At 39.9% G+C, this 15,291-nt stretch overlaps 1 long non-coding RNA gene across 1 annotated transcript in view; it reads right to left on the bottom strand.

The window, feature by feature from the left end:
• LOC307023864 overlaps window positions 1-15,291 on the bottom strand; it is a 45,232-nt gene that overhangs the window by 15,193 nt on the left and 14,748 nt on the right. The window contains exon 3 of the long non-coding RNA XR_013803787.1: window positions 596-707. This is a non-coding gene — a long non-coding RNA (uncharacterized lncRNA). The remainder of the gene's footprint in view (window positions 1-595; window positions 708-15,291) is intronic.

A 15,291-nucleotide genomic window follows, 5' to 3' on the forward strand; every position in this document is an offset into this window, starting at 1 on the left:
CCCATAAATGAAAACCTCTCAAAAGTGTACTCACAAAAGTCCATGTGTAAAGCAAAAAAAGGGCATATGTAAAAATAGATCATTAAAAAGCTTTGTGAACATAATCATGATGCAAAATTGCCATTTCGAAGGCACGTAAGTGGTACTTACATAAGAACTCAAAATGCTCAGTAATATAAATAGCTTACTGATTTCATCAGAAGTTGCTTAATGCACTGATTATATTGAGACAACCTCCAGATACAAGTCATATTCGAGAATTTGAGATGAAAACAAATAATCTAAATTAACCATTGTAAATGCTTTGATGCTGCTGGTTTCTTTTTTCTACACAGTGATATGTGCCAAAGAGACAATGCATTACATGTTATGCAGACCATGCTGTGTGGTGGATATTACAACAATGCTCTTCTCTTCAAAGTTCACATTGTGTGGGTCTTTGTCAATATAGCAAGATGGCTTGAATTGCAGGCTACAGTACAGAATGGACAACATAACCACAAGATGATTGAAAAAAACTGTCTCCAACAGGCCATTCTATGAGTAACACAATATTGCACATGTGAGGAAGAGGTTTCTTGACAGAGACACTAACCTTGTATGCACGTCTGCATGGGAGAAGATGATACAGTTTGTGGTATCCAACAGATCTGCTGAAGCAGCACTGTACCTCTCAATGCTTCCCATCTCCAATTCTGACAGTCAGCCTGATATGGGGAACAGCATCAAGAGAAAATCAATTAGTGGCTCATACGTTTGAATGGCAGCAGGGATGGCGTAGATTTTGAGAAAAAGGGATTGGAGTATTCACCGGAAATTGTCAGTGAAGAAAATATAAAAGCTATCAGATGGATTTTTATCTCGGTTCCAATCGGCTGCAAGGATCTTTACCATGTGCACACAGTCACTGCTACAGTTCTCTGGGTTCAACAAGTAGCTGCGCTCGCCGTGAAAAGCTAATTCTGCGATGATGAGATGATTTGGTGTAATAGACACGGCAGAAACTGGAACAATGTGACATTGGACGAGAAAGGCATTAAAGATAGAGTGATTATGTTTCTAATAAAATAAGATGGTTTCATGTGCTGCTGATTTTTTATTTGGACTTTCTAACTACTTATATTGCTACTGTTATACTGCTATGTGTGATATAACAAGGAAAATAAGTTCAAAAGATTAAGAACATGTGGGCGGAAAACACAAGAGAAAGGCAAAGTAACTTACTTTGTATCGAGAACCTTATTAAATGTTAAACATATAATCCTACTTTTATGAATAAACAGTACAGTTCAACATTTGATTCGAAAAATATGTTGAATTATGTCAAAACAAGAAAAAAATCATAAATTGTAAACACCGCTGTAGATGTATGTATGTAAAATGTATGTACTGTATGTATGATATGCTATACAAAGAAAATGAGTCTAAGCTCTCATTTGGCGGGATTTCTCCTTAATCTCTCCTTAATTCCTCCAGTCGGCAGATCACAGCACCATCTGAATTGATATTAAAGTCCTTGTCCTGGGTTATTTTACACAAACGATCAATTATTTTCAGGATTTGGCTGATCTGCAATCTCGAAAACCTCAATAGAAAACTTGGGCTCCGAAATTGATGGGAAAAATAATTCAACACAGCAAAACACGATGTCTTGTGCAAATTCAAGGACGTGTGAATGCTGTAAAACTGAATCTCCTCTGTGACTCTCACCGCATTAGTGTTGAAAATAATTCACTCCTCTGCTATATGAATTTGAAAAAGCGTTCTGTTTATTTCCAGTTAATGACAAAATGCTGAACAGCCATCATATGACGCATTGTAATTGCAGCCCACAGAGGCTCTGTAAAAGCATTTACTGCTCAGTAAATCTCTTTAATAGATGAAAAAGTAAGAAGAATCAATACTAAAACAAATGCAAATTAGTGGGTGCCTCCCAAACACACATACACGCTGTATGCAGAGTTCATATCTCTCTGAACAAAAGCGCAATTTATCAACATATAAAAGAATTAAAAGCTACAGGCCTGCTTGTAACTTTTATGAAAGATTAATTGATGATAAACTGCTGTGTATATTTCTTCAGTTGTAAAAGATAATGTGACCATTTTGCAGCCAAACAGACTCACTTAGCACTTCAAACACACGTAAGGCTTTGACTAGATATTGGATTCATCCTCTGGGCACCATGGATGGCTAACACATCATGATAATCCATCCAATAGAATGTTTTCTCCAAATATTAAATATATGAAAAATGAAATATTATGTTATTATTTTATATAATTCATCCTTCAATAAAAATGGCAGTGTTCATCGATGATCATTGTTTTTACAGGACACTCAAGAAAGTTAATTAAATAGAAACAATACAACTCAATACAATCATAAAAAGCAATCTTCTCTCTTTGATTGACAGGGTACTATAAAGTGTAATGTTAATGTGGATTTGGCATCAGTCCGTACAATCACAATAAGGTAAATACACTCTCGTTGCCTTTTATGCAGATGAGCTGGCTCATAGCTGTCTTAGTAGCTAATGTGTTTGTAGCATTTATCAATTAAAGCCGCTCTTAGGGGAGCACAAGCAGATGGGAATACAGCTGTGTAAAGTCAGAAAGTAATCTTTTTAATGAGTATAGAAATCTGCAGGGCAGACACAGGTCTTGTTATGTACACATCATATAAGACCACCCAAAACAAAGACGAATCCTTTATGAATCATCATTTTCATTGAAGCACTTTTAAACAATACGGATGAGAAAGCTGTGTATCTATTTGTCTTTTCTCTGAAATAACACCACTTTCTCTTTGGGTATGCAGTCTGGAAAGTGTCTTTTTTGTTGTTTTGACTTTTATGTTCATACAAAGAGACGCTATGTTTGTCTGAGTCACACCCAAGATAACACTGCTCTGCTACAGCTCAGAGACTACTCTGCCTGGAAGCTTGGCCCATTATAATTTGTAACAAGGAAAGACCATTTAAGCCCATAGATAATCAGTAATAAACAATGCACAATTTCATTACAAGGCGGAGTACAATGCATTGGCAGGAACTGCATCGCATAGTTTGATTTAACAGGCCTGTATATTTGGAGACGGACTAAAAACAGGAACAAGCTGATCAGACCAGTAAAATGCAAATCAAAAGCAAATTTATGACATTGTTTAATGACCTCACAAAGTCTACTAATGAATTACATAATCTCCTGTATTTCCCATTAAATATGGTTTTAGGCAAATACTGAGGCGCCAGTTGGGAGTAAGTGTGTGTGGTCTACATGCTAATGATGAGGAATGGCTCTCAGCTACCTTAAAGGACTACACCAGTGTGACGTAGCCTGTCCCCAATGAAGTACATGACATTATTTGACAAAGATAATGAAGTGTCCTTTTAAATATGGGTTAATCCCTTCTAATTAACTATTGGTTTACAGTAGTTGCTATTGGATTCATCTAGAAGTATAAAATCAACTTTAAGAAACTTGACTAACATTAATTGGGAAGGAAGTTAAAAGGAATATTCATTTGAATAGTTATTAGTATATTATTTCACTACAAAAATGCAACAATGAAGAAGAGAGTTGTGATTTTCACTGTGATGAAAAGTGTATTGATGTTAATGATTAAAGACAAGTAGCTGCTATGAATGTGTTTGTATATCATTATAATAAAACATTTAAGAGGAATACTTAAAAAGGATAAGAGTTATAAAATATCAGTTTTATTGCTCTGACGTTATTTGAATTTTATTGAATTTAATTATTTTTCGTAGCATTTCAAGTCTTTGAGGGACTAACGCTTTCATCTGTTTGCTTGGATTGATTCATCATCGTCTCTCCCTGGTACTACACAAATGTCCCCGCTCCTTCACAGAGTGCTCAGCCTTTGGATTCCTCCAGAAAGTTCTTCGGGGAGCAGAGCTAAGACAGCCACACTGTCCCTGCGCTACCAAGCTGGGGTGAAATCCACTAATCGGCTTTAATGGGCAAACATGATAAAGCTTGTGCCAGGATCAGGCCAATTTACAGCGTGCCAGTTCTGTCCATCCCATGTGAGGTGCGTATCCACAGAAGCAGCTCAGTATCCTCCTCTCTAGAAAGATGTCCTTACCATCAGGCCTGGATTGGCAGAATCATGTGGAACAACCCTATTGTGAAGAGCCTGCCTCAGTCTTTTCTACAACTGGTGGCTCAGTGGAAGTGGGGCGCTAAGATGGTGAGCTTCATACGCTGGCTCAGTGTGGGGTCTTTCCAGCAGCTCCTGACAGAAAAAGAGCCAAATGTGTGTGCCGCAGCACATCTGTACAGATGGTGCTGGTACTGACAGCTGAGGGTGAGATAAGGTGTAAAGCTTACTATAAAACTGTGCAGCATCCTTATTTTTCATTTGATAATCAATTTTTAAAGCACCGGGGAAGTTAGGTGACAATTACAATTTACTATTGTGGGGGTAAAAATCTCAAGAATGCTCAAGAATTGATATCTCTTGGAGCTCAGTCACAGATCATAAAGTATGTTATGGGAGGGATGTTGTGATCATAAAGTCACTGGATGGCAGGACATCTTGAGTCATTGCACGTCGGTACTTCTCAGTATTATATTAGAAACTCATTTTAAGATTGAATCTGTGAAATGTTGGAGTTAAGGGAGGAATCCAAGCAGGACCATAATGCATTGTCCTTGATCGGGGCTAGGAGCTAACTCATTAAAGACTTACAGCTAAAAACATGTACTGTCACAACGAGTAAGATCAAGCCTGCCTAGCTACACACCTTGCACATTTGATTATGAGGCATTTCTATTGAAAGACCTTGGGTTCAACTTTTGTAAAAGCTTTGAATAATAAAAAATCCAAACACTGTGTCCTTTAAACCATCATTCTCAGAAACCTGAATAACCTCTGGTGCAGGATAAACATTTCCTTAAAACATCTTTTAACATGCCTCCCCCTGAGACACAGCAGTGATTCCCTCACACTTCATTATCATGTCCAACACCTGACTTATTTTTATACTTTCAGATGGTACAAGTTCTTATCAAAGACAATTATGTACCTGGCAATGTTTCAGTTACCTAAGGGCACCGTGTTATATAAAACTGAGAGAGGATAAACCTGTGCAGGGATGTACCTGGTGTTTTAATCAAAAGAGAACTTCAGTAACCTCCAGCAACAGAAAATTGCAAAATGCAAAGAGGAAAAGGACAACAAATTAGTTTGTAACACCTGTGGGAACAGCGGCAGAAGGTGGAGATCAACAAAGAAGAATAAAGCTCTTTACTCAGCTCTCGCACTGATTAATAATCGCGGAATACTTAAAATCTAGACGGATTTAGAAGTGCAATTAATCACAGGTTTTACTGTGGGTGCTAAATCAAGAGAGGCAATTCTGGGCTCAAGTCATTTTTAGAATATGGCTATCATTATTTTTGAACAGTTTCTATTTTTCCCCAGAAGCCCTTTTATGGATAGCAGTTATCTACTTAGAGGAGCTGGAGTGCACGTTGGAGCACCTCAGGTGTTTGGGTTTAGGGAAAAGGGCAGAAGGGGCCTGCTCTGACTTAGATAAGGAGATCACAAATATCCTTAGAGACAATAAACCTGCACCTCCAAATAATAGTTACGGCTGTGGTATTATCATTACATTTCACTCTCTAATGACATTAGCTTTTGGGATAGTGCATTACAGGTTTTGTAAAAGATACTGCAGGTCTTAGGAGTAAACTTGAAACAGTATTTAATATAAGCAAAAAAGAAAGAAAGAAAGAAGGAAAGGAAAAAGGAAGAAAGCAAGGAGAAGGTATGGCTGTGTGATATGAGAACAGAAGGACAGCACCATGGCTTTGACATCATTTTTCAGATGGTGTGCCAGCTCTGCTGCCATGCACAGATTTCTGCCTGGCCCTGGAGCTCAAACGTCACATGTGTAGATGCAAGCGCCCTGTGCCCTGTGGGTAAATACACTGCAAGACCAGACTGCACGTTAATATCCACAATTCATCGAGTAATATCCCATCCCAGCACTACTGGGGAAATAAAGTGTGTTGACATTGTACTTTGGAACTGGCTGTGTTTTCCCCCCTGTTTACTATAAGAGGTTAAGTGCTGTACACTGTTAACTGTCACATGCTTGTTCAAAAAGCACAGAATGCCAAATGCATGATCTTGATGGTTTATCACTGGTGGACTATAAACACAAATTGAACTTAAGATTGTTTTATCATCGCATATTTTAACCATTGCAATTGTGTTCAATCTGCTTTTAAAAATGGCATAAAAAGGTTTTAGAATATGTTTAGATATGGCAGTTATCCAGCTTTTGTTATTGGCAGGTGATTCTGCCTTCTGTCTTTATACATGCTGGCATCACACATTTAACTTGCAGAATGATCACATACTTTGCAATCTGACTGTGATAACAATCAAATGAAAAAATAATGTGATCATGATAACCTGTCCTCTCTTCTACTCAGCTTTCTTTATGTGATTCTGTTTTCCTCCAAATAACCACTTTTTCCTGTTTTACCAGTTCCCCCCACTTTACTTACTTTAACGATCCCTCTCTCTCCTTCAGACTCATTGCCCCATGCCCTCTTATCTCTGACTCCCATTCACACAGATATATTGGGTCCAGGCTGAGGGGCGTCCTCTTTGTCATTGGTAGCGATGACCTCCACGTTCCCCCCTGGCATAGGGTCAATTATTCACTGCGCAAGAACTACACCTGTGTCCCTCGCGAATCTCCCCGACAACCAGCCGGCAGAAAAAAATGAGTCTATTACCATGGTGGTGCCAGGTGATGGATTTCATGTTCGCTGGTGGAGTGCAGGTAAAAAACCTGGGGAAGCAACTGAAGGTGACCTTCGCAGCTAAGGCATCTTTACCGGTCGTGCGTGCAAACATGCAGACTCCCAAGAGTAAGTATCAAAGGCGGGAGCGGGGCATTGGTTTCCGTGTCAGACTTGTTTGTTTGTTGTGGGTTATTGTTGAGTGTGCTGTAAACCTGAACGACCTTGAGGCTGCGAATTCCTCCATATGACGTTCCCTGGTGGACTATAATGCCTCTGTAATATCTATTAAAGCAATGAAAACACAGTTCACTGGCTTTTTACATGGGGCAAAACGAAATACGACACAATAAAACTGTAGAATCTTTGTTATTATATCTCATAAGATGAAAAAACTTCACACAAAAATCTAAAAGGGCATCTGTGAGCATTAAAGTGTATTCTAAGGAAGCAGTATCATCACCTTTCACAACATATTCTCAGTACCCACTAGTGAGCTGGCATCTGCAGTGCTCAAGGCAGGATGGCAGCCATGCAGGATAGCACCAAACCAAGCTGTTAGGCCTGCTGTCTGCTAATCCATTCCAGTGTGGCGGCACAGTCGGCTAACCCCATGCAAGCAGCACTACAGGTCAACAGATACGGTCAATACATGTGGTCAGAACATGTGGTCGGAACAACAGTTCTCTTGGACCGTGACTAACAGACTTTGTGCCGTTTGGTGTGCGCCTCTCTTTCTTCTTTAAGCGAGCATGTTCGTCCGCCTCCCTGCCTGCTTGTAGCTATATGTCCTTGTGTTTGAGGTTTGTTTATCCTTTTGTCTTTGTGCACTAATGCATGTTCCTGTGCAGCATGTTGCCATGAGACTTGGCTGCACACACAGGAGACAGGTGAGACATGTAGAGAGGACAGGCAGGTTTTTGGAGCAGCCTCACCTCTCTGTAACTTTGGACCGTTGATGTGTCTGTCTTAGTACCAGCGTGTGTCAGCTGCCCTCAGCATGCAGAGGCATTGGAGTGTACAGCTCCAGTCTGCTGATCCTCGGCCTCACTCGTATCCCAGTCGCTCCCGGGCCCGCCAACCAGGCCAGACATGGCACAAGACAGAAGAGGAGCCCCACACGACTGAGGCTTGGTCACCAGGTTCTTGTTTTGTTCAAAAACCTAAACTCTGTTATTGCTTTTTCGGAAAAATGTAGCTTTTGATGTAAGTTATTTCATTTACAAAGATATTTGATATTCAGTGGTATATCTAAAGATTCCATAAAGTAATACAATAAAAGGGGAGTTAATTTTATGCTGTCAGGTCAGAACACAAATTATTCCATAAAGTGGTCAGTTTGGAACTTACTGGAAATGCAACCTCCAAGTTATGAACTACACATAGTGGGGGTTAAGAAACACAATTGTGAAACATTTATAGTACGCTTAGTGTTTTATGGTAGGTTTTATTGCCCATCTGCCATGGGCACCGCTGTAAGTGCTTGAATTTACTGACATGTATGAAACTCTCCTTGAAATATATTAATTGCTCAGTCATAGGCTATATACTTAAATTATTTGCTCATATTTTATATTTAATTGTCATAAAAATAAAATACAATTATTGGCTAAATTATGCATGCAGCTGTCATCTATCATATCATCTCTCTCCCACAAAAACACATACTGTATCACTTTTATCCATGTTAATAAATGCTCTTCTGCACTATTACTAAAGCCTCTTTATCCTCTAATCTTGTCATGGTTAATGATGTCTAATTCGAGCATGTGACTTATGACTAATGGTCGTGTCCGTTAATGAGACAATAAGCATACGCAAAATCCCTCAGTGCCTGTCATCAATCACAAAGACCAAGGTCATGTGATTTGGTTTTATTTCTAAAGAACTGACCCAGACAAGCCTAGAGGAAAACACTGGAATTATATTAAACAATAATCCAATCTTAGAAGAAATCTTATTCACAATAATAAATATTTTCATGGTTTTGTTAAACGTATCCTTAACTACTTGTCTGTCAGCTTCCTGGGGGAGAGGGGTTTGCCTTTAGAGTCCTATGATATAGTGACTGGTAAAATAGCACCCCCTGAAGGCACAAAGATGAATTATGAATCTAAATCAAGACAACAAGCTTGTCTCCACACAATGCCACAGAACAGCACACCCACTCACTGAGTAGTATGTGCTCAAACAGCTGTGTGCACATTCATTTGGTGCCAAAATCATCTCTACGGGTAACTGTGAAAATATGATCTTTGTGATTTTGCTGAACGGGTCCTTTAAAAGCATAAATAGTGTTGTTGTCAATCTATTTGGTAGTGATAGTAGATTCCAATCCTGTGTTTTAAATGCTGCCCTTTTATTTACATTTGGATCACAGATTGAGCTCTTACGCCTGGTCCCCAGAGGCCTGATAATGAACTTGTGTGTTACGACATTTAAACAGGCAGGCCTGGACAGCCTCTCATAACTCAGAAAGGTTATTCTCCGGCAGCACATATAGATAAATGTCATCAACGTAGCCCAGGCTTTACTGAAACAGAGCAGACATGATGCTCGCTGCTGATATTTACACAGATGATCCAAGTCTGAGGGATGGGGGAGGGGGGGGGGGGGGAGGCAATGCCTGCTGACAAAAACATTGTTCTCACAGACATTTTCGTCCAACAATGGAGTTTGAACACAATAACAAACTAAGACTATTCAGCAAGATTTTCTGAGATGTTTTAAAAAAAAAATGAAATACAATACTGCTTGTTTATTGAAATACAATCACCTTAATATTGTAAAATAAGGGAATTATACCTTAAGTCAGGGTTTAATTCACTCTGCGTTTGCACTTGGTTGCACCTTTTCCCCTAGAATGGTAGTGACGGGGGTCGTAGACAAAACCTCACCTCAGTCTGCTATCATTAATCCGGAGAGAACCTGAGGCATGTCTCTGCGAGAGGTTACCCGCAGAACCCAAATGAGGGATGGGAGGTGGAAAAAAGGGAGGAGAGGAACAGAAGAGGGCCAATTTGTGCGTTAGCCCCAGCAGCAGAACAGGCAGGCACTTAATTCTGTGGAAGCGCATCATTATATGCACCATTTACCAGATGCCCATTTAACATGCAATAATTAGATCACTCAGTTTGGAGGGGAAAAAAAGCGAAGACGTGGGCTACTTAAATAGGGTCCCTTGCCATAACATTAGCAGCCCCCCACAGGGTCACTTGTCAAAACAGTTTGAGAGATTAATTCTTTGGAGTGTCAAGGAGAAAAAATGTGTAGGCAGGCATTTCTTTTGTTTCTCTCCTTTGTCCTTTAGTTTTCTTTTTAAGAGTAAAGAACCGCTTGTTCTTAAAAACGAATATATTGGATGAATAAATAAAGTATGATTGACAAATTAATTAATGATAGTGAAGAATTCCCAACATTATCACGATCAAAGACACAGAGAGGGGGAGGGGTCTGGAAAATCTAATTTCCTCTGTTCATATAAAATGAGTAACTTCATGTTTCCTTAACCTTTGTCAGTCAAACAATCCTATAATTAGATTTTTACATATTACTCTATACACTAACCACTTGCTCTTTTTGTCTTGTATACTGATAATCTTTTTTCCTTACTTCTAAACCCTTTAATCTCACTATGAACCCATCTCTCAGTAAATTCCTTTGTGACTTTTATGGTGAAAACCAGACAAAATCCCCCTCTGTTGAACCCAGTTCTGTTTGGTTTGTGTTAATAATGTCCATCCATTTCAGGCAGAGAATAATTTCATTTCTCTCTAAAGCAACCTCAGTTCAACACACACACACACACACACACACACACACACACACACACACACACACACACACACACACACACACACACACACACACACACACACACACACACACACACACACACACACACACACACACACACACACACACACACACACACACACACACACACACACACACACACACACACACACACACACACACACACACACACACACACACTCCATTCTCTCAACCAGCAGATACTAAAATGAAGCGAGGGTCCACGCAGAGGTGGACCCACTCTCTGCGTGATTAACCCGTGTGCTCAGTCAGGGCTGGGAAGTAGAACCCTCTGCCTTTACTGGTGCTGTTATAGAGATGTTAATGGAGTAATTTATGGAAGATATAAAGTGAAATAGGTCATCATCAACTTTTAGCCCTTTCATTGTTAGTGTGTGTGCGTGCCGCAGTATGCTCTTTTTAGCTGAGGGCAGCCATGGAGCACCGGTCCGTCCCCTGGGCCGAGGAGAGTGAGTGGTACCTGAGGAGCTAAATGGCCTGAGGAGGACACGGTCCACCATCCTGCCTTCTGTAAAGCTCTGCAGAACAACCTAATACAGAGGTAGAGAAAACGGCTCATTGAGGGTCTGAAAGGGGGAAGTGAGGCTAGTATCATACACTGGGGTGAACTGCTGTGAATACGATATTTAAATGAAGCAGATGTGCATCGAAAGCTTACAGATGAACAAAATGAGATGTTGAAAGAAATCCCCCGACCATAACAGTATCTCCCTTAACAGCCTCTTATTGCACAGCTGGTGTAAGTTTGCACACCACGGCTCATGATGCATAATCATTGATACGTAATGTAACAATACTAATTCACTGCTATTATTAAAACCCATAGGGAGCTTGGTGACTAAAGCCAACCAACTTCTATTCTTCACACGCTCTATCACTGTTGTTGACAGTAAGCAACTCATCTTCACTAAGAAATTAAAGGTGTTTTGTGAGTGATGCAGCCATTGTCATCTACGTTGTCAGTGTAGGCCAGAGATGATATACCCATTTAATAATAGAAAGAGCTTTTATATGACTGTTTCCCTGGGATTGGCAGACTTTGATTGGCTAGCAAGAACATTTCGCTTTGCAGATAAAATGAAACTACCTTCACCGTAATTTATAGATGCAATTTTGTTCTGCAGACCTGAGCTCATATTTGATATGACAATTTGAAGGTGGATGTGTGTGCGTGACTACACCTTTCCACAATAAATAAGTGTAATAAATGCAGATGTTTTATTTAAAGCCTGCAAGAGTTAGCATGATATTTAAAAGTCTGAATAACTCATAAGAAACTGCTTCAAACTGAGCCGGTTGAATATCAGACAACTTAACGGAACATAGACAACAACAATACTGCCACGCTAGCAGTACTGATACACAATAAACTAAATCCTATTGTTGATTTTTTGCAGTAAGTCTCAAACACTGCTCTTCTTCTTTGAGACAATGATCCTTCCATAAGACACAGATCTAACCACTAGTGTTACTTAATCACAACACCATGGCTTAGAGAAGCAGAAATGTTCAAAACAGCACCTTACAGGAACTTCTATCGTGTGCTGAGACATTCATCTGAGAGAGTTACTGTATATCCGCCACAGAATTAAAATGTCATAGAATGATACTGTCACATAACAGCCTCACATGAATGATAATATAAGTAAATGCTGCTCGGTCTACAGGTGGCGAAGAGCAGAAGCCTGCGGGCTACGGCTGACGGTTCTAATGTGATCCATTAAAGTTCAGGAGAGCCTGCTCTGGTCTCAAATCAAAGAGGGGGAAATTGCCCAAAATATCTGTGAGACAGACGCATTCATCATCCGAAGATATAATGTGTTCTCTCAATATGGCTGTTTTGATTTTACGGCCACACAGAGGGGCTTTAGTGTCGCCGAAGTCTGGTAACACGGCTGCAGTAACCAGTTGGGAGGACATCGCAGGGATTAGCATGTGACTTCTCTGTGATGCCATACATTTTTATAGGAAGGTCAAAATGTTGTCACATTCTGCACTCAGATGTACCACGGTTTAGTAATGTAGTGACATGCAGAGTCCTTGTCTATTATGTGAGCAGTAATGTGACAAATAACATGAATTGTACACTGACATGCCGGTCTTGAATGTAATGTGACAGTATGGTTTGTGCGGGGTTCTCTTCAGATACGGTGCCCTGTGGACCAAAGGGTCCTATTACTGAAATGAGCTCTATTAGTTTCTCTCTGGGAACCGCTACTGCAACCAAACTCACAAACCTGCTCACAGATTCAAAAACAGCTTTTGTTATGCCATATAACATATTGCCATCCAGTTTCTCACTGATTTACATACAAATTGATCTTGAGGTAAATCAGATGTCACTTTTCTCCGGGTCACAGAGAACACGCTGAGATAATGAAATCAGGGTCCGCTGAGTGCTACACTTGCACAAGCTACCAGATGGGTCTCTCCCTTAATGCAATGCCTCAGTCTGCATGTGTGTGAACGGATGGGTGCACACACATGTTGGGGTGATTGCACGTATGCATATGTTATAATGAGTTAACATCTTCTATTTGTTTTACCAATAAAGAAATAAATGTGCGAGCTCATGTGTGATCCTTCATCTGACAGCTCTGTGTGAATGCATCCTTCCTCTGTGACTCTGGGGAGTGCTCTGATTTGCAATACATTTCTCCAAACTTGTATATACAATTTCTTGAGAGAAAAAATACATTATAGACAATGTGGCCTTTATTTTTGTTACCGTTCCTTAATACTGCGTATGGTGAATTCATGTAAGTCTAGCATTAGAGGTCTCCTATTATGCTATTTTTAGGCATATATGATGGGTCTCAGATGTATTCAAATAAATAAAAACATGTCTATGACGTGTTTCGCTCAAAATTCCAAACAGATCATGCATTTTAGACATCCCTCATATCCCTCTATTTCAGCCCCGTTAGAGAACTGCAGATTCGAGGTCCTTAGCTTGAACAAAAAAAAAGAGGAGGGGGAGCTAATGCCGGCTCAGAATTCTACGAGATACAGCTCAATTATGCCGTGAATAAACGCCATATCATGTTCCAAACCACATCAAGGATTATTTCTGAAACAAGGTGAGTTCCTTTCTTTAATTCCTGCTTCTTTACACATGTAATCTCTTCAGTACAGCTTAGCTCTGAGTGTTAGCGATGCTTGCTAATGTAAACAAAGACCATATTACGTCGCGCAGAGCCGGCCCGACCCATTAAGCGACATAAGCGGCCGCTTGGGGCCCTGCAGCCACTAAGGGGCCCCCTAGCAAAAATAATCTCAGTACACCGTCGCCGTGATAAGTATGTTTAATTAATTGTGTTAATATGCCTAGATTGCCTACTCTCAAAGTCATGTATTATATTAGTGAGTCAATAATATAATACATTAACCGTGCTATACCTGAACCTCATCATGACACTAGAGAGGACGGCAGGATTGTAATTTCCCGTCTTCAGTGAATGCAACAGAGGCAAGACACCAGACCAACCAGAGAGTTGAATGGTAATAAACATCTGTCTTATTGGCTGACAGGTACCTATCCTCAGAGCTGTGACAATGTTTAAAATAAACTGTCAGTCGGACTCAGAGTTTTTGAAGATGGACATAAGAACATTTTTTCTTAAAAAATATGAAAATGCTGAAGTGGTGGCTCACACAACAACCCCAGAGCCACCACTTTAGCCAGGTAAACAAGGTATGTAAATGTCAGTAAACTTCCAAGTTATGCGAACATGTAAGCAAACTTCAAAGCATAAAATAAAGCTACGTTGACGTTACTTTGAATCGCGGGGGTAAGCTAAACCATTAGCAAGTAGCTATAGCTAGCCAGATATATTAAATAAACACTTTGTCATACAATATATATTATATAAATGTTTTTTTGCGTTACCTGGTGATTTCAAAGAAAGCTCTCTGGGAAATGTTGACTTACTGTTCGACATGAAGCTACCTTACAGTACTACACCATCCTGAGTCATGTCAGTTAAAGTGTTTCATAGTTAGCTTAGCTAAGCATCAACCTAGCACTGAATTGGATGTTATGTGACAGTATTTCTGAGAAAAAGTCAGCTGAAATGGTGGCATAGTTGCCACTGCTTAACGGGTCGACAGCATGTTTGAACGTATTTGCAGCAGTAAATGTGGCTGTTTGGCCACTGACGTTGCCATAACAACACCTGAATTTAAATGTGCAACCTGTTTTTGTGTCAGATTTTTGCAAGAAATTATAATTCTTCTGAATGATATTCCTATTGACAGCTAGTTTGTATTTGAACATTATGAGATGGACAGCCAGAGAGAATAAATGAAAAACATATTATGAAATACTATATGACAACAAGAATACAGTTTAAGTGATTTGTAAAATATCCATAAAGAAAAATCTGTTTACAGTTCTGTTTCATATGGGCGTTGAGATGTATCCATAGATCTCTTAATTTTGCTCTCAAAGTGCACCAGATCGATGCTTTTAACTTCAATATTTAAACAAAAAATCGTCTGCGCTTATGCTAACATCATAAGTCAAAAGTTGGTTCCGTGTTGTGTATAGTGAGAACGCGCTAGAGTGAGGGGGGCCCCCCAAGCCAAAGCTCGCTTAGGGCCCCCAAAAGTCTAGGGCCGGCCCTGACGTCGCGCATTGTTTCTGAGAGCAAAGTTTCTGATAGTGCCG

This window comes from Notothenia rossii (assembly GCF_949606895.1).
Source record: "Notothenia rossii genome assembly, chromosome: 11".
NCBI classification, from domain to species: domain Eukaryota; kingdom Metazoa; phylum Chordata; class Actinopteri; order Perciformes; family Nototheniidae; genus Notothenia; species Notothenia rossii.